The sequence below is a fragment of the Gymnogyps californianus genome, chromosome 1, assembly GCF_018139145.2.
Source record: "Gymnogyps californianus isolate 813 chromosome 1, ASM1813914v2, whole genome shotgun sequence".
NCBI lineage: Eukaryota > Metazoa > Chordata > Aves > Accipitriformes > Cathartidae > Gymnogyps > Gymnogyps californianus.
In genome coordinates this window covers 125,303,858-125,326,546 of record NC_059471.1, presented here as the reverse complement: position 1 = coordinate 125,326,546, position 22,689 = coordinate 125,303,858, and the positions used below count along the sequence as shown (strand labels likewise).

The window sequence follows — 22,689 nt, the reverse complement described above, 5'->3', positions numbered from 1 at the left end:
CAAACCATGCACAGTCAGCCATTACCCTGCAGCAACAGGCAGCCAATCTGCTATAACATACTATGGACCACAGACAAGAAAACCAACGAGAAAGCACTATTGAGCTGTTCCTACTTATGCTCCTTGCAGAAGAGTGTCTGGTTGCTTCAGGGTGGTGTAACTTACACCCTGGAAAAATATAATTGTCTACCCTTGAGAATACAAGCCTGAAAGGTTCAGGTGGAAGAGTCATGCAACTCCCTTCCTGCGGAAGGGTCAGCAGCAAGGATTTCTCCTCCTGGTGCTTCAGGACTCAGTTAAAACTGTCAATACCTTCTGTGCATGACTATGGCCTTTAGGTTCTCTCTTTCTTTCTGGTTGAAGATGGAGAGATGCTGGAGAAACTACAGTATCTGCTCTACTTCCACTAAAATCCTGGTTTTGGAGGAACTCACAGTGACCAGGCAATACCATAGCACTTACAAGGTACTTCCATTTTGGTGACTAAAGCAGAATGAAAGCTTGTGTTCACATGAGGAATGGAAACTGAGTTGACTCTGAAAATTTCTTCCAGAATGACTGTTGTAAAGTGATCCCATCACCACAACAAAGGCACTAGACTAGATAATCTGTGTTGCTATGATTCCTCAGGAAATGCAGCAGCTGCTGTTCCGTCACAGTGAATGTATGGCAGATGAATTCACCGGTCCAGTTTCAGAGAAAAGGTTGTGGGTAAACTACTGGTGCTTAGGAAAACATAGTACGGTGTTTTGCAGTCCATAAAAAGGGACAGAAGAACCCTGTGGCTTCTGTTTTCTTCCCCTAATGTAATTGGTGGTGGTGGACAGTCAGGTTTTAAAAGGTGACTGTGTTTTAAAAGAAAGTGTAACTATAATCAAGTGTTACTTTGCAACACATTACATTGCATGTACAGGTAACAGTTCCATCTGCTCTTATCTGATACAATCACATCACATGTCATAATGTCTTTTAAGTTTCAATAAGTACACTGTTTAATTTTTTCCTGCTTTATAGTATTTTCTTCCTAAATCTACCTCTAGATCCTGTAATACTCTTAACATATCTGCAAATCTACTACAGTAGCTACTTTATCTAAATAACAAGACGCCCCCTTTACCGAGGAATTAAGCAACCTTTGTTGGCAGCAGTCTGGTAGGGTGCTTAATTCTGAAAAGGTTGTGCAAAACCTAAGCTAAACTATTGAAAGAATGTTTCAAAAAAATCAGAACTGAAGGTTTGCTCTGTTGCAGAGCAAATAAACTTGCATTAGCTCTTCAAAGCAGACCTCATTGTTCAATGGCTCTGAGGCAGCTGTTGCTTTCTCAGCAGATATGCTTGCGATTCAGTTTGAACTAGTCCTCTGACTTTTTTCAGTGCATAAAATGATATCAGCAGAAAACTCTATGCTCTACATGACCAAGAAAGCATTCTACAATATTTTAAGTAAGTCTCTCTTTAGAGCAGAAAACTATCAGCATTGCTTACACTGTATTTTTATGGCAGATATTGGAACTTACACTGAACTGCAGCCTAATAAGTTGAAAATCTTTGGTAAACAGGGCTTTTAGAAGGGACAAACCAGCCATGTCATCTCAGCCATCTCTTAGGAAGCTATTGAAAAAAATCTATTGATTTTCCCATGCTATGATAATTCTTTGGATTAGAGCTCCCAGCATCTACTGCTAATCTTCTGAGATATTTCTTTGAACTGACATGCTGTGGCATTCGCTCTTGCTACCAGCGACAATGCAATTTCACAAAAGCACATCTTCAAGACATTTGGTCAGGAGACTCAAAGGATGTGCACAGTGTATTTCACAGCATGCAAGATATCTGTTCTGTAGGGTAATTTGACATGGTCTGTTCTCCCATCTACCTCCAGCATCTTGTTATGTTGCAACAACAAGGTGTCAGATTACCAAGGAAAAATGCAATATGGTCTCTGTAAAGGTAGTAAAGGTAAGAACATATACAGGATTCTGTGGCCTATGCAGTGGAAGTGAAGGTAGATCCACAGGCAGTCAAAGATGAACAAGAAGGACACTTACCAAGCCAAAAGATTATCATAGAAGCTAAAGGACACAGTTGGCTAAGAAGCAATGTAAAGCAGAATGCTGCAAAAAACATCTGCACCAGCCTAAAAGAAAAAGAAAGGAAAGGGATAGAGTGATGGGGCAAGAAGACAAAATTTGGAATCTCTCAAGGAAAATATTGGAAGCCTCATGCCTGAATGTAAAGAGAGCCATTTCTGAAAAAAGTATTAGAAAGTGACATGGGGAGATTATCCCTATTTGGCCTAAGTGATCTGCTTAGTGTTTTGCATTTCTGTATCTTACACATGGATGCTGTTGCTTCTCTCAGCCTGAGCAATTCTTTGACTATTAATCTCAGTGCCTCTCATGAAAGAACTTGGGGCGTGATCAGTACAACCCAGTGTGTGCAAGAGACACAAGGTCAGTCTTCAGGTCTCATGAGCTGTTATTGCTCAGCTCTGTGTGGACACAAGTATCTCTTTGCTCAGAGATATTAGCAGCCCAATCTCATTTCCACTCAGTCAGTGGAAAAGCCTGTGAACTGATAGTATAACAACAAATGTATGTAAAGGTGGAAATAGCCCACTGAAAGGAGCGTTAGCAGGTAAGACTGCCGTTCTCCAGTCAGGGTTTAAAAACAGTTGGAGGTGGGTATTGCTTCATTTGGGAGCATGCTGAGGTACCACAGCTGGAGAAAATGAAATGATGTCTCTAGTCTGAACAAAATGAAGTGCTTATCACAGCCAATTTTGTACTAATGCTGTTTAGAGTTGAAGAACCATTAGTTTACAGCCACAAGACTTTCTAGGGTAAGTATGAATAAATTTTGTTACTACCATTTTAGATTTAGGAAAACAAAGGAAAATGGAAAGAATTGTTTGCCTGAAGGTTCCCAGCAAGTCACTGGCAGCGCCAAGCTTTAGGTCTCATGACTTGTTGCTCAGCTCTGTGTAGAGGCAAGTATCTCTTTGCGCAGAGATGTTAGCAGCCCAATCTCATTCCCGCTCGGTGGAAAAAGTCCAATTCATGTCAACTCATATTTAATTTCGTAACTTGGCTTAGGTCACAACTAGACACTAAGTAATAAATCATCTTTTTTTTGGTATCATTCAATTCTGTACTGAAAAGCTGACTCAAATTTTATGTTTAATATAAAGTGTGGGTAAACAACTGCATATATGTATCACATTAGTATATAAGCAAAAAGGTCTCAGGTTTTTCATTTTCCAAGAATTTGAGTAAATTCCTTATTTGTTGATATGCTGATCAGTCTTTCATTATCAACATTTATATAAAGAGAATACATATAGATAACCTGTATCATTAAGTAATGATATATATGCTACCCAGACATATAATTTTGAAGGTGCACTGATTTGGAATATTTATACCATGCCTAGTATCCCATGAATTTAGTTTAAATTTAAAGAAAATCCATAAACCTTTGTTCTCCTTCCCAATCCTTTCCAAAAAATGAAAGCCTCCCTTTGAAGAGCTGATGGTGTCAGATACTAGAGAGTTAAGCCAGGCGTCCTTGGTTTAAAGTTGTTAATGTCTATCTCATCTGCTCTCTCCTATCATCTTCAATTTGTCAACAGTGTGTAGGAATATGTTTGATTCATTAGAAGTGAAAAAAGGATGGTGAAAGCAAGTAAATATGTCAGTTAAACTCCACAAGTATTAAGTCACCTCCATTTGTTTGTCTGGTAAAAACTGGCCTCTCATTGGGTGAACTGAGGCCAGCTTGATTCACCACCAAAATGTGAATCTGGAACTGACATTGAATTTGCAGATGTGCATAAGGGAAGTCCCTTGAGTTTTGAAATAATCGAATTTAAGGAGAGGCAGAAAGAATGTAAACAGCATTGTTAAGCAGACTGACGTTAATCAGTTACTGTCATTCTACTGAAATCAGTCTCCGTTTGACATCATGTTGATTTTCTAATTACTTTGTCTAAATAAAGATTAAATTGTTTTTTAAAATTCACTTAGATTACACAAATCCAGGACATTTCTGAACAATCTTCTTGCTTATAAACAACAAAAGGAAGTGATATCATACATGAGATTAATAGCTGAGGAGTGAAGTTTTTGTGTGTGCAAAAATTTTAATTTTAGAGCTTTCAGGGGAGAATGAGGTATAAACAGTGACAGAAAAACAGCATGAGTTGGAGTGAAGAGTGCTGAAAATATCAAGCATATATTGAAAACACCAAGCATGTAATTATATGCTGTGTTTGCAGAAAGGGCTCTGTAAGTGTAAATTTGGGCTTTTGGAAGTGATCATAAAAACAATGCTGTAGTGAAAAAAAAGGACAATGTCTCTCTTTCTTGCCTCTGTTTATGTAGGCTGTCATCCAAAGCTGTCAAAGAATTAAGCCCTCTCAGCAGAGCTTTTCCAGGTGTTTTCTGTCTAGTGCAAGTTTACATACAGACTGATTCAGAAGTGCAATGACTACAATTGAACTACCAATGTTCAAATTCATTTACACTTCCGTTCTCTGGTATTCAGTTGAGCCACAGAGCATCTTTTGGGTCATTTAGATCCGCATCAGCCCTTCTAATGGGAGTGATGTACTTTACGTGTCAACACAGACTAACTTATCTGGCTCATATTTTCTCTCTTGGAATGCAAGACTTAAAATAGATGCCATTTTAATACTTGGCTTTCATTTAAAGACCCATCTGCTGATGCCTGATGGAAACATTTTTAAACACTCCATTTAGAGATAATTTTGCTCATATGTTATAGATTTCTTGTATTCCTCTTTCTTCAGCTTAAATCAGCAAGAAAAAAAGGATTTTATCTGATTAAGATTTCAGTCTTTTATTTTATTAGTGGCTTTAGAGTACTGTAACTTCCAGAGCAATCAATGATGGTCACAAACAGAAAATTGCAACCTGGTTTTTAAAAGCAGTGAACATTTATGTCTCACCTTCCTTACTGTTTTTTTAACACTAACTCTAGTATTATACCTGATACAAATGATGACAACATGCTTACGTTTTGAAAAGTGTCTAATCCTCAATTTGAGACACTTTAAGGCAATCTTGTTCTCAGAAGTGGGTGGTCAGCACTTGGTGAAGATTGGCCTGGCTGCACTGTCTCCAGTTGGGCACTTGGAAAGCCAAATATCCAAAATCACTCTCTCCTTTGAATGGGTATTCCAGTCATCTGATATGTGCGGAATTTGAAGCAGCTAAATATGTGCCCACAAACTGTGAATAACTGATTGCAAGAACAAAAATGGAATTCAGTTTTATAAATTATCACTGTTGTTCAAATGAAAAATAAGTTACAATGTGAGATCTGAAACCAACCTAAATAAAAGATTGTGAAGGAACTCTGTAAACATAATGCTGTGTTTAACAAATGCAATCAGTTTTGTTATCACTGTTACCAAGATTGTGGCAAATGGTCATGAATTATGAAGACTAGCCAACAGAAAAATACTGTCTTGAGTTAAAAAACTAGTGAAAGCTATGACGGGTAAAGGGATATCTCTGCTTTTGCCAGAATGATGCCTAAAAAATTTTAGAAGGAAAGAACCATTTGCTGCAAAAGAGAAAGAAAAGGGTCAAATCTCAAGTACATAGGGTACAGTTAAAGTGTCTGGGCCTTTTGCTTTTCTAACAATTCTTCTAAAAATGTTTTTGCTTTTCTAACAGTTCTTCTAAAAATTCTTCCATTATTCACAGTGCTGCCTATCATGTTGGGAAATGCATTATTTGAGCCCTGAGGTATGTTATAAAGGACTCAGGATATTTAACCCATGGAGTGGGAAAAACAAGACTTGTGATGCTTAAAAAAATAACACACAGAAACAAGAAACATCAGCTATGGGTACCTTTGCATTTATCAGTCATCAGGTGGACTCCTCTCAGCAACCTCAAACTAATGTTGAATTGGTATCACATCCTTTTAATCAAAATGCTCCTTTTGTGTGTATCTCAAACAGTGCTGGTCTTCGGCCCACACAATGACTGCTTGTTTGCTTCATGTTTACAAAATCCTTTAACAAGATACCTCAAGCTTAACCAAGGAGCTTTGGCCAACATTTTCCAAATGTCATTGCCTAAAGCATCTTTTCAGAGGCGCTGAGCATCAAAACTTTCTAGAGACTTGGAGAAAGAATTGTTGTTGCTCAGCATTTTGTGGCTAAATATGGGTTTATGCACCTGAGTTTAGACACTCAGTATTTATGGGTTAGGGTTAGGGACTAGATGTTACAACACCGAGCTACAGAGTTTCTACCATATGCATACAAGTAACATGAATGTTTAGGATGTATTAATGATCTATTATGATGACGAGAATGATAATACTTTATGGACATATTATATGTGGATAAGGCTAGTTTGTCTTGCAGGTATTTTTCATTCTGACTGTCTTCAGAGGAAATTGTAGGTGCTAATTACCTGTCAGGAATGAGTTCATGCATAAGGACATGAGTCCTCCATGCGTGAGTTCATTTGTGGTGGCAGAAGGAGTGACTGGCAGTGTCCCTGCCTTAGGCCTGCTGACTTGGAAGAGTTCTTGTTTAAGGACCACAGCTGTTGTGTGAATGAGGTTGGTGCAGGGATCAGCATGAGAGTTATTTGATTTTTTCACCTTACTCTCCCTTGACTGGCTAATGAAAAAAAAAAAAAAAATCCCTGTCTGCAGTGATTCCATGGAAACCCAAAGCAAATCATTAATACCCATATGTGCGTGGGATGAGCTCTTCACCAGTCAAACTGTGCCAGAAGTAGGATGTACAGGGGTCAGTTTTTATAAGGTCAGGTCTGGAATAACTGTTTTATGGAACAGCATTAAGCAACAAACTCTGCTGTTGAGTCATAATGGAAGAAGTGATGCTAAGTGGAACGGAGGGCTTGACTTCAGATTTCATGTCTAAAGCCATCAGAGGTCAGGATTTTTCAATGTGAGAAATAAAGTAGAGTTCATGTAAGTGTGACTAACTTCCAGGATTCAAGCACATTCTTAGCATAAGAGTGTAAGGATGGGAAAATGTTCATTACAAAATGTTATTTCATTCAGATTTCAAAGTTTGCCTCTCTTCTTGGACAGGTTTTGATTTCTTTTTTGGTATTTTCCCGCAAAATTATCTTTCTTGTATTACCTAAAGGGAACATCCTCTCAAAGTCACAAAGTAGGAGTAAGCACCTCGAAACAGCCTTTCTTGAGACATCAGTTCTTATTTTCATAGGTTCTTATTTTCATTCAACTTCAAACTTCAGGCATCACTAGTCTCCTAATAAATTTGTCTTTCATGTTCTACCAGTCAAGTGGACCCATCACAGGAAAAAGTTCTAGAAGTAAGACATCTATGAAGTTTAGGTCCTCCCATGCTTAGGTCCTCCCATGCTTAGGTAGCAGCTCAGCGGTGGTCTTCAGGATTGCAGTTTCAGTCAAAAGTGTGCATGTTGCAGCTAAGCCTCATTTTATTCTCTGTCAGGCAAATGAACAATTTTTTGTAAGATAACCTGAGACTTTTATTCACAATGCTCATGCAAATACATTTATCTACTCCTATCTTTCAAAAATAAAATTATAGGTAATTATTCCTTATTTTTGCTGAGAGAGAAAGCATCTTATATTTATTACAGTGTTTGTGTATAGGCAGATACCACAGGCTAGCCAAAGCACTGGAAGTTCATTTCCTAGGTGACCTGCCAGTCATTTCTCTGTGTGCAAGTGCCCTGTCTCCTCCATGGAATTAGGCCTAACTTCACTCAGTTTTGTCTTAAGAGATAGTTTTCAGCTATTTTCTAGGACTTTATAGAAGCTTGTTTAGTTATTAATGAGCTTTAAAAGTATTTAATAACTTGGAACTTGTACAGCATTTGAAAAACACTAAAAAATTGTTCTTGATACTGAATGTAATAACAAAAACAGCCCCTGAAAAACAAAGATGCAGGAAGAAACCTATAGTATTGTGGTGACAGAAAACACTTTCTAACTCCTTCAGTGCAAACCTAAGCCTTTGTAATGAGGTACACCTGGTCTCACTTAACCCTTCCCACAGCTGGTTTTCTATGGTAGGTTACTGTCATCTCCCTGTCGTTAAAGTGATTCAGAAGCCTGATGCAGTAGGATTGTTTAATGCTTTGTGTTTGCATTTCTACGTAAATATGGTTTAATCTAAAAGATTTGGGTTCTTTTTGTTTGTTTTTGTTTCTTTTCTGTTTCTAAGTGCAAAAATCATATAGTCTCTTGAGGACACGTAGCTCTTAATGAAAAATACCGTATCTGAAAATTGGCAAGACTGTAACAAGAACTTTTTTCCCCCACTATGCTTTTTTGTGGCTTTCTCTTCATTATTGGTAAAGCCAAGCAGCTACAGCCCTAGAGGGGCCATTTTGGAGCTGCCTCAGCTTGCTACACTTCCTTCTTCCAAGTAGTAAGTACTCTTGATTCCTGCTATATTTTTTTTATACCTTTTTTTTTTCTCTATCACTCTCAAGGAGACAGTGAGAATGGAAATATGAGTTTCTGAACCAGAAGGAATTATAAGACTTTTGAAGTGGGTTTGTATTTGTTGTTTAAGTGTAATTCTTCTGGGGGAAAAGTAATAATGAGTGCATATATATAAAAATGGTTTTAAAGATTCATGCTGATAATATTTTCTGCCATACCACAGTTTGGGAAAAAACCACTAACTGAGGAAAGATTTTCTTTTAATACTTGGAGATAAGTACTGTATCTCTGCCTATGAAATGAACTTCTTCAGTTACTGGGGACTTAGATGTCTATGAATAAAAGGGAATGAAAAAACAAAGTTATTTGCTTGAGTTTAAAAAGTTTAAGTTTATGTCTTAAAAGTTATCTGAAATTATCTTCTGTTTTAAAAAATGTTGATAGTTGAACACCTCTGCTTTTTCTGGATTTTCTGGGTTTTGGGGGGGGGGGAGAAGGGGGGAGGCAGGGAGAGCATTTAACCATTTCTGAATTAATTTGCCAACTTTTCTGTTCTCTATACCATGTATGCATGCATGCATACACTTTTTCCCCACCCTGTATTTGTTAATAAAATGAAGGCAGAGATGTTACAAAGGTATTCCTTAGCTCCCCATCTCCTGGAATCGAGGGATTACATTAGAATTTTACATCTTATTTAGTAAATCTGCTTATGAACCTCGTATTTCAGGAAAGCTTGAAATAACCCTGAAAAATATGAACTAAATGTAACCCAAATGCAATAGTTTTTGAAGAGGTTAAAACAATAGCTTTGAAAAGGATCAACAGCTTTATAAATTTTGATGGCATATCAACTTCACAAATATTACCAGTGCCACCTCAGCAGATGACTGTAGAAGATGGAGCACAGGGAGCTAAACCTATTGTGTTTACTTGCTATGTCTGTCTCTTCCCGGGGCTGGGAAGAAAAGTAGCCTATGTTCCTATTCAGAGGGGTCTCTTACAAACCTATGGGCAAAGTAATCTACCTGGTGTTTCCCATGTTTTTCTGGGCTATAGAAGTGGATTTACAAAACATGAAGAGCCATGTTGCATCAAAGACTCTTGAAATGCCTTGATTTGATGCCACCTGCCTCCTTCCTTTTCTCATTTGAGCTGAATAACAACATATACTGTGATGAGGAATAAAACATTCATAATTATGATGTCTCTATTTTTAAAGAGTTAGTTTAAAGAGCATAGTTCCCCGTTTCTGTTTTTCATCCTCTTAATATTGCCGTGTGGATTGAGATCATGTTCTTGAAAATAACCTCAGATGGGAAAGCACTTGTGGATATTGTGAAAAGTGTCTGTACCTGACTCCGTTCATCTTAAGCAAAGCTCCTTTTTTAAGTAAGTAGAAGTGTTATCTGAAGGCAAAGTGGTAAACTGGGCCCTATGTGGATGGTTTTCATATTTTAGCAAAAGCATAAGGACTTAATACAAATGTTTGAAAATTACAAAGCTTGAAATATGCCTGCAGTGGATGTAGTTTAGATTCCAAGCCACAAAGGTAACACAGAAGGGACTCTGACATTATGTTAAAAGAAAAGGTACATATTGCTAATAAAAAAAGCAGCCTCTGAGCTAAAGGGCTTTATATTCTAAACTAGATCCTTTAGTCCTCCATCGGATGCCAATGTGATTCACAAACCTGTCAATGTTACAACCCACCCTTGAAAGTGAGGACAAGTCTTTTTGCATTTAAAACAAAAAGTACCCTGTTACCAGATACTCAGGTAATTTCCTATTATAAATGTAGCCAAAAATAGGACAGCACAGCTCCCACTGTGACAAGTGCTCCCTGAGAGAAGGCAAATGTCTTCTTCATAATGTGATAGGTACAGATTAGACAATGGTTTTCACATCATTTGTTGAGACACCACTCACAGTTTTCTACGGATGTGAACCTTTGAAAATGTTAGCATTTATTTATTTCTACCCAGACTTTATTTTGCTCTGCTCATGAAACAGACTGGTTTATTGGCATCTGTAAGATCTTAAATTTATTAAAGAATAAATCTATGGTGATTTTAAATACTAACTCAATTAGGGTGTTTACATGGGGTCTTTGCACAATGTTTGAGCTGAAGTTTGAAGTAAAACCCAGACATGTTCTGTTTTATACCACAAAGATTGCAGTGCAGCTAGGAAACATACTTCAGTTAGTCACATCTTGGAAAAGAAAAAGATAAATGGCGAAAAATGCAATAATAGTAGGATATCGGGAAATAAACACTGAGCTAGCAGACTTGTTTGTAGTCCTGCTTGCAATCACTTCTAGTCCATGTCCAGGATGTTTTTTCAGCTACCCAACTAAAACAACAACAACAACAACAAAAGACAATCACTTCTCTTGATGACATTACATCCATAACAAAGGCAAAAAGCAACAGAATTAATTTGTGTTGCTGTCCTGTATTCAGCTGAGTAAGGCTATAGAGGTTGAGACTCCAGAAAGACAGGTATTTGCCATTTCAGCCTTTAGCTGATCAATAGCCCTTAACATTTACTTTATTTCAGATCTCAGAGTTCCTTGCAAACATAATGGACACCTACCAGTGCTTTAGTCTTGCAAGATAGGTAGCATTATATCAGCTTCTGCTGGTATGACACTGGAATTGAAAGGGTCTAATTCCCTACAACGTGCTCATGCTTATGTACTTACAGTAGCAGAAGTGGAGAGGATAAGCACCAACAGTTCTACTGGTATCATTATACATCTACAGTGGTTTTATTTGCCCAGATGTTATCATTTCACATTCATACATAAACACCAAAGGAAAAAGGAGAAAAGGTTGCAATAAGTCATGAAATGCTATTCATTTGTCAAAATTAAGGCCCTTGATGGGTTCAAAACCTTTCCCTTGCGATTCTAACTTTTCACTTCATCCCTACTTTTTGGCCAGGGTAAGAATGGTGTAGGAAGTCCCAGTCCAGTGCCTCTGTAAAGCAGAGGAGTAGGCTAGGTCCTACAAGTAACTTACTGGCAGTGTTTGGCTCTGAATGTCTCTTGTTCCCCTAAATGCATTCCCACAGTTGGAAGATTTTGAGTTAGGACTTCATCTTTTGTCACAAGAAATACTGCCTTTACTCATCTCCTCTACCTCAAGGCAGGGGTTTCCTACCTTGTAGAGGTTGAATCAGAAACAGGACCAAAATAATCCTTACCTGAAGCAACCTTTTTAAAAATGTATTAATAGAACAGCTGTTTGCTGCATCCGTTGCATTTGCAAGCATATACTGTCACCTTTTCGAAGTCACTAGGAATTTATTTTGAAGCAGGAGCAAAGGGAAAGATATCCAACAAGCCATCTGATTAATTGCAGTAACCCTCTTATATATGCAATATTAAAGTGATCATATGGTTGGCTGTAGAAATGTTAAGTATTTCAATTCAGTGGAAGGGTTTAAAGGAATAAGTGATACACATATGCTTTTGTAATTACATCAATATGTTGAAAAAAACAGTTTTTAAAAAGTGCTAAATCACTGTATAGCATATGCAAGCTAAACCAAGAGCTTACTTTAGAGAGAAAAGTGAAAAGATATATCCTCCAGGCTAGATAGCAAAAGTTTTGGCACCTCTGAAGATCTGGAATGCTTCTACATGTAGGTGTGATTCAAAACAGTATACACACATTTCCAACAGCAAGATCTGTAATTCCTCACCATCCTACCAAAAACGCTAAAGGAGGCTGATAGTTCATATACTACCTTGGCTGAGCCTGTTTGTTCACTGGTGCGAGATACCATCCCTAGTGTTTTCAGCCTTCTACATGGATTGCAGGACTTTGTATCCAAGAAGTCCCTAATGCTGTTGTAGACAATGTTATTCTTCAGAAGTACCACATGCAGGGCTTACCTTTCTTTTTATTGTTTTTTATAGAAAGCAATGTTTATCTCAGTGTGATGTTTCCTTGTATATCCATCTGTTCCTCCGCCTCCCCTGAATAACTTTTGAGCTTGCTGGGCAATTTGAAACTCATCTTGAAAGAAGTCTAGAGTCTAAAAGAAAATTATATCCTTGCACAAGTTCCTGAAAATCAGTGGGCAGGCAGTGGGTAACGACACAACTTGGCGTCCTCACAGAGGGAAAGGCAGACAAGATTCATCTGTTAGTCATTCAGTTTGGCCTCAGGAAAGTAAAGAATGCAAATCCAGAAGAAATCAAAGTTCATTGGTTTTGCTGCTCACATAGCAACTTGGGCAATCCAGTTGGGTGATACAGTAAAGGAACCATTTGGGATCCAATCCTGCTCCCTCATTATTGATTGAGGTAGGAAGAGAACCTCAGTGGAAATAGAGTGAGACAATACAGTTTAGGAGCTTGCTCTTATATTCTTCTCCAACACCATGTCTACCAAACATCAGTTTGTTTGGGGTTTTTTTGTGGTTTGTTTTGTGGTTTGTTTTTTTTAAAGTGTCACAGGACAGTTACATGTTCCAGAATAATGGATTGTTCTTTAGGGAATATCTGCTTTATGAGGCTATCCCTCAAGGACCCAGTTTAGACTAATGATACTGAATAGTAATGGTAAACACATAATTCAGCTTTAGCAAGCATTCCACTCCAGGGTGGTCTGCATGGCAAAAAAAAATTAGAATTAACTACGTCACTTTTCAGTGCCCTAACTTGTAATGTAAAAGCATGCCAGGATTCTCTTGTTGGCTAACTCAGACTACAGCTGTTGGGGTGTCATCTAAAGGTAACTTCCATTAACAAAGCAGAGATTTTTCTGGTTAGACTCTACACTGAGCAAAGGAGAGGTGGGAAAGGGAATTAGGGATAGGCTGGTCTTAAGGGGAAAAACTCTAGGAATAGTCTAGTTTGAAAAAGCAGACAGGGATAGAAGTTCATATTCCATTTTGAAACTACCTTTTGCTAACATCATTGGCTCACAAACTGGATTAAGTTTTTAGCCACATGGATGTTACATTTGGTTTTGAGCATGACGGAAGAATTCACTAGTTTCAGTCCACTAGTTAACCTAGTTTTGACTCAGGTTTCATCTTTCCTTGAGTAAAAGGATACAATGACCTACAGCAACTTGTGTCCTATGGGGAAAGGAGAAGTGTTCAAAGCTGCTTAAGTGATCTGAATGCTTATTTCCAAATCTTTTTCTATAGGTCTGTTACATTCTGTGTAAACTCTATGACAAAATATGAATCCTAATCACAAAAAATCCTAGCTAGTAAAAGGTGAAAGATATTTTTTCCCTTCATATATACTAGATTGTTATCTCCTACTGTTAACAAAGTGTTTGTAATCAAAGTTTGTAATCAGAATTTTATTTAGGTAGGGTTCAGTCTTCAGCATGTTCACTGTTAGTTTTTTCTGATATTTTATGTTCAAAGTATGAGCTGTCCTTGTGGCATACATTTATTTCAAAGATATTTTCTTCTTGACTCAGTAAGGGAATGCTTAGCCTCTCATTTGAAGGGCCAGAAGTTGCCATTACAGGTTTAAAAGACTGCTTTCAGCTGGATTCAGCGGGAACTGGCTGCTACAAAGAACACGTCCACCAAACACATTCGTTGTTTAGAACTTGAGCAAAGAAGCCTAAAGACAGTCAAAGAATTCAGATGAACATTTCTGGAATGGTTTTTTTTTTTTTTTTCCCCCTAGCATTTGACTATTCTGTCAACTAGTCTAAGTCAGATATGAGGGGGAGAAAAAACAAACCAACCTATTCAGGGGGACAGACTTACCAGGGTAGCTGAATGAAAAAATAGGTTGCCATGTTAAGAATACCACTGAACATGGCATATCCAATTTATACACCACACTGTTGCTATTATGCTGAAATAGCCACGTTCCTGTCTAGCTTCCCTTCCTGTGCACTGTCTGCATCCAGCATCCTGCCTCAGTGGCATACATGCCCCACTGAATTGGTTAGGGAAAATGGTAATTACTCAGATCCTCTTAATTATTTGTTCTTCTGCAGTGCACATACTAGCACCTTGTCCTTCCACTGCTCACTCATCTTCAGCAATGAATATTTTCCCCATCCTCACCATAGCAAATCAGGGACACACCCAGGGTTGCCTGGGTAAAAGTCCGATGTTAAGATAAACACAGAATTTGTGGAAGGAGAACAGGCTGATATTTTGCTTTTTCAAAAGCAGAATGAGTCCTTTCCACTGCTCATTTGGTTTTCCTCCTGCAAAACCTTCCATTTAGTAACACATTCTAATCTGTCAGACAACTTAACGCACTTTGGATCTGGAATGAACCAGCTGACAGAAAAACAGAACAACCATCATTCTGGGCTACACACATCCCATTGAAAGGAAAATAGATGCCAGTATCATGCCATTGTCCAGCAAGATGACAGTGAACTAAATTTACTTGAAAGAACAGGTGAAGGAATCATCGCTCCGTTGCCAAAGAAAGACTTGGCAGAAAAGTGCTGTACAGGTAGTAGAAACCTGTGAGTTTATCATGCAATCTACTATATTTACTACTATTAAAATAACGGATTCTATGGTGTTCCTTTTTATTCAGTTCCACTCATACATCTTAGGGATTAAGCAAAATGAGTTAGTAACAGAATGCCTTATAAAACAGTAAAACAGCCTTCAAAATGTTAAAGTCCACAAATTTGGAAATAAACAAATAATCACCAGAGAGTTTAGCCAGACTGCAGGAAAAAGATGAAGTGGTCTCCAGACTGTCATAAGCAGTATTGCCTCTTTTTTTTATTATACATTTAAAGTGCCATAAAGAAGTATTGATCCATGACTGAAGAGTCAAGTATTATTGGTTTTGAAATATTTCCTACAATTTCATGCATTAAATTATCTCCTTCATGGAACATAGTACGTGTGTGCATATGCACAAAAAGTACGTATGCTCCTTTTGTTGTCTTTTATAATTATTTCCTGCCCTGTCTTGTATTCAGCAGTGGAGGGAGAAAGACAGAAAGACAAGCTTGTTCCCTTTTTGAAGATTTTTTTTTTTTTTTTTTTTTTTGTCTGGCAAGGAAGTGACTCAAAGTAAAAATGTGTTGGCAAGTCCAGTGACCTGTGAAATCAGTCAGAAATCAGATAAATCAGCTAAGGAATTAACTGCAGGAGATAAATTACAGAATAATAAAGCCTTCTCGTTGCTGCTTTAGCTGTGTTTCTGCATTGGAATCTTTCCATTAGATGCTCATAAGACAAGCAGAATCTGAGTTCCCCTACCAAACCAATAAAACAAATGTGGGCTATCACATACAAATTTACAGTTTAAGACAAACACTTAATTTGAAATGTTCAATAGACCTTACCTTGGAGGTGGGAGCCTGCTTTAAGAAACCATATATCCTATCTCCAAAATACATCACAACTATAAAACTTTGACATGAAATCATAGGATAAATCCAAGATAGTTTAAAAAGGAAGGAAAGAAAGATGACAACTTAGTTGTGTGAGAACAGGTTTGGAGTTCAGGTCTGTATGCTTTTATTTCTTCATGCTTTTTAGAGAATTCACATCTCAAAATATTCTTAAAGAAGAAAAAGCAGTCTATCTGATAAATATGTCCTCCTGACGAACATTCAAGTGGAGTGTTCGTGTCAAATAGACAACACAAAGAGGGAGTCTGAACATCATGCAGTCAAACACACTGGTATCTGGGGAAATTATGTTATTCTGCAGAGACCGATTGTGTTAAACTAAGTACTACCACTCATGTCATCATCATTGGACATACTACATACTGTGTAGGCTTTGGTAAATTAATGAAAGCAGATACAAAATTGAGGTCTTCCTTCTCTGTCAAAAAAGCTACAGGGTTTCTTTTTTCTTTTGGAGAAACTCTGTCTTGACAGCGTGAATGGGGAGTGGAGCAGAAGTGGAAACAGTACTCACTAGTTGCACTGCATATTTATTTTAGCAAGTGTTAGGTGGCTGGCAGAGCTTAAGTGTCAGATCTGACAGAGAAGGGAGACCAGGTGTTATTAGCAAGTAATACTATATTTACTTTGTGGGGGAGTTAAAAAGTCACTGGAATTTTTTGTTAGAGGACTTGGCTATGACCTCTACAATCAAAACTTGCCCTCTGCTCCTCACAATTAGGTGCCGTCATCAATCATTTTACACCCAAAGAGTGACGGTGGTTTGTGTTGCTGTATATAGAGCTGGGAGAGCTGTGGTCTTAGTAGCATTACTAAAATACTTGACGAAGCTCTTTGGGCTGAGCTGGTGGTGCAACGGACAGCACAAACACCAGTGAGGCTTTCATCAGCTTTCATAGCCTCTCCTGCTTGCCACAAATTGCACTTCTACTGAGTTGGTTTCCATGATGCAGAGCAGCTAAAGGAGCTGGGATGAGGCAGCAGCTACGAAATAAATGGCATGGAATATCAACTGAAGCTTAAATGGAAATGGTTTATGTCAAGCCAGCTTCTGTTGGCAGACACATACTAACAACTGCTGAGCCACAGAGGTTTTCAATTGCTCTCTTCAATGTAAAGTCCCCAACGCTTATGAAAGAAGGTGGTTTGTACATGTGTGAATACAGAATCATGAAGTTCCTGAAGTTGCTCACACCTGAATTAGAGGGCACTTGCCTTGCAAGTGTTCTGGCTGGTGAACAGAGATTCTTTTGCTGGCTGGAAAGGGAATGAACCAGCTAGTACTCTGGCTCTGCAGTGAGTCTTTCCAGGAACAACATAATTGCATTATAAAGAAGCTATTTTAGATGTGAAAAAAATATTAAAAACAAATTACTGTTTGTTATATTTACTTGATTTCATCCTCTTCACTGGACTGTTTCAAGGTGATGCCATCAATGAGCTTGGAAGCCGTTGCAAAGTGTATGTTAAGATGCCTGGTGTGCTTACTCATGGGAATTTGGACTTAGGAAGCTTTTTTTCCTCTGCTTTTATCAAAGTAGTAGGTTAGGCTGTGGAATTATCTGTCCCAACTAGAGGAGGAAGCGCCATCCCTTTCCAGTCTAAAGGATAATGAGAGGAAAACAGGAAATGTACCTCAAGAATATGTTCCTCCTGTGTTCTAAGAGGTGATGGGCTGGCTCATTAAACAGGCTTCATCTATTTTGGATGTGCTAGGGTGCAAATCAGCTAGGTTTAAGCAGTGTTATATTGCTTACCCCTATCTCTGTTTTATACCTGCCAAACTCTGATTACGGTGTGTTTGCGGGTGTGTGGTGTCTGGTTTTGGGGGTTTTTTTGGCTTTTGTTTTTTCTTTTTTTCTGATGATGAATTCCTAAATGAGCAGATACACAAGTTATTTGATTTCTGTGTGCAGAAGGGACTAGAACCAGGAAAAAAGAAGCTTTTGCTTTTTGTGGATGGGAGTGGAAGTGGTGTAAGTGCCTAAAAATCCTCTTCTTTCCAATTTTATGCACCTCGCACAAACTCAGATAAATATCTGACTGTTTTGGTGCTTACAGAGGAGAAAAAGCCCTCAAATCTGATTTCTCTCCCCTCCGACTTTTCAGGGGAATTGTGCTTCTCTTAGTAAGTTTTCTGATTGACTGTGCATTTGACTGAATAGATAGAAATATTACAGAAGGTAACTTACATGCATAGCTCTAAGGAAGAGGGTATTCTTTTTTTTTATTTTTCCCAGTTGCTGTGACTGTTGATTCAATAGAAAGTATTTTTTCTTTTAAACTTATGACAATGCATTGCTGATAGAGAATATTGAGTAGATCTTAAAGACCTTGCAGTATTATTGTGCTGTCTTCACCCCAAAGCTACCTCAAGCTCTAACAGGAGGCTTGCCCAAACTGCAGTCCTATCCATAAACATAACCTTCAACGGAAGTGTATGGTTGTTCTTTACTTGACTGCCTGTCAGGGTGTAGATTAAAACTTAGTTTAGGATACCTTATTGTTTGCTGTCTGAAACACTCTGTGGCATGGATGAAGCTTGCCCCACTCAAATGGGACAAGTTTTCCAGTGCCTTCCCAGGCACCGCGTTTCCACAGTTTAGTGGGAAAGAATTCATGGAAAGCCTAAATTTACCGCCAAGTGAAGCAGCACGGATGTGCTCAGTGGGCCTTTACTGCCCCTTCCCAGGAAGTGCATTGCTGAAAGCAGGAAGCATTGTGTGCTGGTGTGACCAATAATTACTGTGTTGCTAATTTGTTAATGCTCCTATGTTTGGCACTGCCAAATATTCTGAATGATTTTTCCCTCTCTTAAAAGCAACAAGTATATATTTTTCTACTCATGTCACAATTAAAAAAGCCCTTTTTTTAAGGCTTACGTATCTTTAAAAATATAAATTGGCTGTCAATTGATGATCATCCAGTTTTCTGTAGTTCAGGACAAACTTCTTGCATTTCACAGGACTTTTGTTCTGCTTTTCTCCTTTTTGAATGTTCTTAAAGTTCTTCAATTAAAGTATATAAAGATCTAATCCTTAGCATGGTTTTTCACTACAGGTTTGCTTGTCTTTCCTCTCACTTATTAGCTTTCACTCCTCAAATTAATGCTGCTGAAGTAAGCAGCTCCCAAGACAGTAAAATATAAAGGAAAAGGAAGACACTGATTTAGCTCTCTGAGTTTTAATTGAAATAAGGTACTGATGCACCTCTTCTTGCTGTACTTTTTTTCTAAAGGAGAAGCAAAAAATTTATTAAAATTACATTGCCTTGCATAAGTTACAAGTTATAGATACTTTCCAGATTTACACAAATTAGTTGTAGAACTACTTCCTTTTCTCTTCCAGATGCTTTAAACACCTTCAAGAACAATTACATTAAAAGAGAATGTTCCTTTGCTGTCAAAGGGATTCTATCAGAGACAGTACTAGAACAAATTGGGGCTGAGGCAGTTTGGAGGAAATAATACTCCAACTTTGCCCTTCGATTTGTAATCGGCATAAATGTGTCAAAACAAAGGACACATCGAAGAATATTTCTATCCCTTCAAAGAGACAGACAGAGTTACAACCAAATTCTTTCATAATTTTTGTTTTATATTTGGCCAGTCTTTTGAATTAGGTAATGGAAACTTAATCCTTCCCTGCTGCAAACTGTTTTGCAAGACCAACGACTAAGAAGTCCACCTGCTCAAATTTGAAGAACAAAAAGATATTTAACATTTGTTGTTCTTCTAAGAAAATATTCCCAAGTGCTCTGGCTAGGCCCCTTCAAGGCAAAGCTAAACTTCTAGTTCAAGAACAATATTTATCATGACCTATAGTACAATGTTTTCATCAAGGTAGCAGACTTGGACTGCTTATGTTAGAAGGCTATATAACTCAATCTGACAAGGTTAACACTTCCACTTAGCAAACCACACTTAAATTCCTGTCTTGACCTGACTCTTTAGATGTCTAAAAACACTCAGGCCGTATTTGGCCTGTGGTTCCTTATGAACCACAGCTTTTGCAGGAACTGCAGAGGGATCTCTTTGCAAATGCACATAAGCATTCCATGATGCTGAATTTGCACACAGCCTGCTGAATGGCAATAAATCTTTTCCCACAACCACTCTGTCAATAACAGAACTGCTTGGAATTAGTTGGTGTGGGCTACTGCATCTATAGCATGACTATAATTGTTGCATGTGAACATTGTACCTATGTGTGATGCTGTCCTGAGTACATTCATACAGCACAGATGGTTAGTTTTGTATTCAGTCACCACTGGGTCAAGAACATCTCTATATTTTTCTGCTCTTTCTTCAGGCCTCTTTCTTATGTCCACTTATTTAAAGGGATAAATCACTAGTGACATGGTATATGGTGAACTTATTGTTCATTGCAGGACATTCTTTCAGCAGTCCTTCTAACCTGATCTGAGGCAGTTAAGCTTTGGTTTTAACAGATACTCTCCCCAAAGTTCATACTGAAGAATTATCATATTAAAAATGTTCAGAGGTGGCTAAGCACCCTTCAGACGCATTCTTCCCATCTGGCACACAAAGAGCAGTAAACAAAAGGAGGCTACTAGAATGTTCTCCTAAAATCATCTGCTATAGATTTCCATACTGTGGAATATCCTATTCTGGGAATATCTGTTCCTGTCAGGAGTGTCCCCTCTGGATTCGTGAAGGGCCCTGGCACCAAGGAGGAGGAAGAATTCTTGAGTGGAAGAGGAAATAAGAAGAGACAGGAAATGCTTGGCTGAACAGAGGGAGGAAAAACCTCCATGACAGAGTGTGCCAGGATGTGTCCAAAGGAGACGCTGGAATCTCCCTTCTCAAGGGACTTCAAAAACTAAGCACTAGAAAATGTACTGCAGGAAAATGGGCTGGATGATCTAATTATTTTCCATCTTTAACTTGTCGAAGTCTATGAATAATCATCCAGATCTCTCTAGCTGCTCTTTTTCTTACTAATTTACAAAACATTGTAAATTGGGAATGATTTCTTTTAAAAGAAATAATACTAATAATTATTACTTTTAATCCATCAGTCCTGAGGCTCAACAGATTCTGACCTGTCCTGTAACCTGTTCTACTTTCCAGAATTGTGACATGCTAGGTGTAGAGCTAAGCTCAGGTAAATGTGAATAGTTACAGCTGGTTTCTACAGTGTATGTCTGCAGAGTTTTGGGGGCAGTCATATTTAAGTTTCTGGTGGTCTGGTATTAGTAATTCTCTGCAAGTAAACCTGTAAAGTTTGGATAATAATCTTTGAAAAGCCTTGATATTGTAAATTCCTTCATTCCCTCACTACCAAGATTTTTCCTGATATAATGACAGCAAGTGTCCCAATATCTCTATGGATGTGAGTTAGTGTGAGCAGAGTTTGTTAAAGGCAAGCATACACCACCTATATGTCTTTAGCAGACTTGGTAGTATTCATTCATTTAATAAGGGAACAGAAACATAGAGGATATTTTTGCTGAATTGTAAATTTTATGGGTTTTGTGTTGTGCTATTCACCTACAAGTTTTAAGATAATTTACTTCTGCAAAGAGCCTTCATCTTTCCTATCCCTTATTCCTGTAGCCCAAATACAGCATAGTTTGTATTGTTTCTATATGACTTTTGATTTTACTTGAAATGTTTTATTGTGCCTTTCCCCAAAAAGAAACTTTTCTTTTATATATGAGCATGTGTACATGCACATGTGTACACTTGCATAAATAAAAGATTTATTTTGACAAATCAAAGATGAAATATCAGCAGATACTTAATTCTGTCCCCAGTGTGAAAGGTATTACATAAAAGACTCACGTTAACTACAGTCACTCCACTGACTGAGGTACTTGTAGCTGCTTTGAATCAGCATCACAGGACATATAAACAGATCAGGTAAGCAATGTGAAAGTCTCTTACAGTTAAGTAGCAAGATTGTAGGTTCCTTAAGACAGAATTCATATAGCTCTATCCTTGAGTTCAATGAGTATTGCTCAGCAGTCTTCACCATGTCATTACTTCACAAACAGTAATCACTTTATCATCCTAACTCCTATGTTAAGGAGTGTATCATCAGTGTGTTTTCACAAACAGGAATTGAGGCACACAAATAAAACTTGTACTCAGACTTACACAAGCAGTGGGTGGCCTGACTCGTGTTCAGTGGAGGTGTTCAGTGGAAGTTATGTGCCTGAATAATGTGGGTACAAATCCTGCATCCAAGTCCTGCACTGAAATGTAGACCTTCTTGGCACACATGGTAACTTGACCCCAGAAATGTCTTGTTTTATAAATTACTCAATAAGTAAGATAGCTCAGTCTAAAAGCAATACCAGCATTAACTTTCATTTAGAAGAAACAGTATTAAGAAACTACATCCATCTAAGTACCTACCTGTAAAGAAGTGTTCTCTTTCAGATCTGAGATATTACAGTGACTTGTTTATGATAGACTTTCAAGGCTGCAATTAATGCTGAGAGCCAGTTACTTTCGCTAAAATCATAAAATTGCTAATCCCTTTGTGAATATATTATGGAGAACTTGAGTTAGTCATCACAATGAGAAATAAAGCTTTTGAAATGTCCATGCTAGAATTCATGATGCTATTGAGAAACTAAGCATTCAGTTAGCTCCTGCTACAGTGAAACTAGTACGATGCACTCAAAACAAAAGCCTTCAGCAATAATACAGTATGTTCTTAATCAAGACAAATTTACTGTGAGCCAGGGGTTAATCAAAAAAAGGAATAGGAAGCTTGCAGCTCTCTTTGTGAGCTTGGGTAAACCTGTCCATCAATATCTGTGTTCAGCAGTTTTGTATGCTGTAGCAACACTTGAATGAAAAATCAGTCAAACTTTAATTTAG

The 22,689-nt window shown here is 37.9% G+C and overlaps 1 protein-coding gene across 3 annotated transcripts in view; it reads right to left on the bottom strand.

Annotated features, from left to right (window-relative positions):
* Window positions 1-22,689, bottom strand: part of COL8A1 (collagen type VIII alpha 1 chain) — a 93,421-nt gene that overhangs the window by 48,146 nt on the left and 22,586 nt on the right. The window contains exon 1 of one of the 3 annotated variants that reach the window (XM_050895444.1): window positions 12,359-12,386. The exons of the other annotated variants lie outside the window; for them this stretch is intronic. The gene's annotated coding sequence lies outside the window, so the exon portion shown is untranslated. Of the gene's footprint in view, window positions 1-12,358; window positions 12,387-22,689 lie in introns of those variants that run through there. 3 annotated transcript variants of the gene reach the window in all.